We start from the raw sequence: 4596 nt of genomic DNA on the forward strand, positions 1-4596 counted from the left end.
ATTATACATGGTAATATCTATCTTTCTATCTATCTATCAATCTATCTATATATCTATCTATCTATTTATCTATCTATCTATCTATCTATCTATCTATCTATCTATCTATCTATCTATCTATCTATCTATCTATCTATCTATCTATCTATCTATCTATCTATCTATCTATCTATCTATCTATNTTTAAATTTCTATTTATGAAAAGTAAATAGATTTGTCAAAAAACTAGAGGGGGGAGCCAAACTCCCCCCCCCAGCCTGTTTAGGGTTAAGAAGAACAAAATATTTTTTGAATTTCTAACATGTAACTGCATTAATTTACTATCCTCCTAATTAAATTAGAGGATATACGAGTTGGAAAAGTATAATATTTGTAAATTTGAATTTTAATTGTAATTGTTTATTTGTTAAAGGCAGTTACAGTGCGAAAAATGAAAGTGGGTATGAAGGCTTATCAAGTTTCATTATGAAATATCAACTTTATACGAATGTGTCGAAAATTTATCGATAATAGGTTGCAATATCTGAATGATTTGTTTGGATTTAAACTGATTTTTTTACGATCCGAGTCGTATGTCGCAACTTTCTGAATTTGTATGGACGCTACGTTCTTCGGTATGAGAAGTTTTTAACAAATTAGTCCTTATAGACGCAGCAGATAGAAGTAAGATTAAAAGCTACTACCATCGATAATTTTTCGCTTTAAGTATATACCCTCTTTCATTTTTCGCGAACTCTCCCTCTAAGTACTATCTGATTGGTATTGTTTCTCAATAAGTAATTGGTAAACTGTACTATACATGTTAGACTCTCCAGGAACTTATAGCAATCAATTAATGGCATTTTAAAGGCACTGAAGACTTAATTTTTAGCAATTTTATGAATAAAAACAAAAATATTCATGAACAATTTATAATGACAATCGAACTCGAAGTTGAATTTTCTAGTCCTTAATTCTTTGCAACCTTATATCGTAGACCTTTGATATTTCAAACTATTATCTGATTGATTGTTCAAAGTTCTTTGTTGTTTGATTCAAAAAGTTAAGCCTATTTTGTTTGCTTCAAAAGTTGCAAGCTATGAGTTTACCTGCAATCGATACCAGGATAGTATAAGCTGTAATTATTACTGTTCTGAACAACAACAAACTTTTATTATTTAGAGATTTAAACATTTCAGTTCGACACTTATTAAGAAATTTTGGGCTAGCCAATTTTTGAGAACTTTTAATTTTTTTAAAAACAAATTTCCTATTTAATGTTCTGAAATATTTTGACAGGATATGTCACTAATTGTCGTCTATTCAAGATTTAGCGGTTTTTCGTTTATTTTAACCCTGAGGCAGAAACCCCAAAGGGGATACGCGCAGTCAGCGTAGAGCGGTTTTATCTCTGTCTTGTAATTCTACGCAGCATGCGCGTAACTAATTTGGGCTTCGGCCTAAGGGTTATTGTATACGAAAAACATCTAAATATTGAAAAGACGACATTTAGTGGCCTATCTGTTATTCTAAATAATCTATAATTCTAAATATGTCTGAAAAGTAGGGTTTCCAATCGCAATTGCGCGCAACTGTCCTCGAATTGCGCGCAAATAAAATCCACCTGAGTTGGAAACCCTACTGAAAATAAGAATAAGAATAAGAATAAAACTAGTATTGTTCCTGTTGGTCTCCGGTAGAACTGTTCTATTCTCTGAGAAAGCTTCTAGATATCTATCCAACTCTGCTTTAATCTGATCTTCACTCATATTACTAGATCAGGAGATGAATAGAAAACTGATTCTTAAAAGGAACTAGATAGGATAGCTCAACACGTCAAATTAAACCAAATTTACGTTATATTGAAATCTTAAACATTTTCATTTCTTTTATTGAGGAGTTATTGAGAAGAAAAAATTACTGAACAAATTTCTGTATTGGAAACCAAACAAATTAAGCTTTTATCACAGAATTCACAATTTGAAATATATAAAGTCTACCATATTGGGTTCCAAAGATATAGGGATTAGAAAATTTGTGGCAAAAACTCAATTTCTTTTATGGAAACATTTTCAAATTCTTCTCTTGTTTGATCCAATAATGTTTAACATTGATAAATTAGATTGTTGCGTCAATGATCTTTTCTCTGTAAAATGTTCGTCACTGAATTTAATCTTTAATAGATTTATGGGGAAAAATTACATTTTAATTCTAAAATAATTGTTTTTTATATTTTAACAATTCATTTCCAACCTCATAGTTTGCTCAGAAAAGTTTGACGCCATGCTGTTTGATCTGCAATAAATATATTTAATATACAGTAAAAAATTCTGATGAATTGGGGTGTTTACATACAAATACACAATAAACATAAATAAACGCGGTTTTTATATTTAAAGGAGATGTGAACGTAATGCGATATCTTTGCAAAGTGGTTTGCTGCTTGAGCACTTTTCTTTAGAAACAGAGGACTAAATAATTAGAATTAAACACATTTAAAGCTAGAAAAACGATGATATCTTCAACATTATGGATCAGATTAAGGTTTTAATTTGGTATAGGTATGGTTTCCAATTTGAATTTTATTACGCGGAATTGCGCACAATGATTGCTTCTGCTTGCGTCATTTCAAGGAAGCAATTAAATATTCGCGAAATTAACAATTTAATATGAAACATTTTTCATTTGTTCACATTGAATGACCATTAAAACGGAAACTTTTTTGGTTAAAATTATAAGGTTCGTTAAATCAAAATTAGATATTTTGCTACTGGTGAGAACCAGAAAAGTATATTACAGAAAGATAACATTACAGTGTAGTTGATGTCGTTACAAAGCAAAAAATTTTAATTTGTAACTTATAAATCACTTATTCAGTTACTGCTTGAGTCTAAAATGTCGTTTTCCCATGCCACAGATTTCTGGTTAACATGCTGCATATAAATATTATAAAATAAAAGATTACGTTTAAATTCAATTTTCTTAGCATTTGAGACTGAAATGTTAGTGCAGTTCATTTTATTGTATGCCACTAACAAAGTTTGAATTGAATTTTTGGTTGTTGAGCGAAATTGCGCAATAATTAATTGCACTTATTGTGTGGCATAAGGTTTAGACTGAATATTATCAAAAAAACAGAAATACAAACGCAAGAAAGTTGGACGGAATTACGCGCAATTCCGTTGCGTTCATTGCACGCCATTAAATTTACTTGCGCGAAAGGGCTCTAATTTGCGCGCAAGTAAAATCCCACTTTTGGACATGCCCCTCTTTATATTTTGAATGTCACTTAGAATTATTCGCGCCACACTCCCTTTAAAGGAATAAGAAACTTTAATTTTAGGTGCCTTTAACTCCCCAGTCCCAATTCAAAAACAACACGCCTTAATCATTTCTCTCAGCAAGAAAGAATGCGATATCCGTATTTTCCCTACCTATAAATGGGCAAGGGCCATTATGCCATAGATAAAACAGTATATAGATTGGTAATGTTTGCAATGTACACAAAAAATTGTACTCCCCACTGATTATATCCAATAGGTCATATATTACGTGTTATATCCTATGCATGTTTCATGTTTGTTGTAAACATCAATCAGCGCTGGGAACTTTAGAATGGTGGATATCGGGATTAATGCTTGATCCAATCTTNAACTCATCATGAAGCTGACGCTGTCAAATTTCTACAGGTTTATAGTCTGCTCTAGTTTCTAGTTTCATGTATTTTAGTAGCATACTCCTCCACAAGGTTATGCATGCAAACTCATCATGAAGCATGACGCTGTCAAATTTTCTACAGGTTGTATACTCTGCTCCATCAAGGTTCATGTATTCTGCAGTAATTTAGAAAAAAGTTCAAGAAATCTCCCTTGGCTATAGTTGCATGGTTCAAGGGATGTAGGAGCATCTTTTATATGTTGAGTTTAACCTTTATTGAAAAACATTTGCCTTTGAATTAATTAAACTTATTTTAATCCTGAAAAATCTATACACAACTTCAGAAAAAACTTACAGCTAACATGTAAAAAGTCACCAACTTTTAGAATTATAGAACAAGATTTATTTTGGAATTATCGTTGCAACATAATCGCATACTGTTTGGATGGAGTTTTAACATACAGCTAGGGATGGATCATTTTAACTTTTCTAGAAAATGAACCCAAATCGTTTCGGTAACGATGTAGAAAAAAGCAAAAAACTAAACAATTGTTTTTGATTAAAAAAACGAAGCAGTGGTTTTTATTCTATAACATCGTAGTTTCGTTAATGAATGTAGATTGTTTATAGTTCTGTTGATTCTTAACGGTAATTACCGTTAACGACGTAATATCCGTTACCCACGCAATTTTTGTTGCGATTAATAAAACGAAATCCACGTATTTTCTGTTGTGATTAATAAAACTATATCCACGTACTTAGAGTTTTATGTGATTTGGGTGTTTGATTTTGATTTACTATTTAACGACGACATTTAACAATTAGTAGAAAGAATTAATGCAAGGCCAATTCAGTTACTAAACCTCATATTGTTAATAAGAGGACCCAGAGTTCTATATACAATTGCAACCTGATAAACCCTGATTAATTAAATTGCTGTAATTACGTAAGTGGCTGAAA

Source organism: Eurytemora carolleeae, unplaced genomic scaffold, assembly GCF_000591075.1.
Source record: "Eurytemora carolleeae unplaced genomic scaffold, Eaff_2.0 scaffold1492, whole genome shotgun sequence".
NCBI classification, from domain to species: Eukaryota; Metazoa; Arthropoda; class Copepoda; order Calanoida; family Temoridae; genus Eurytemora; species Eurytemora carolleeae.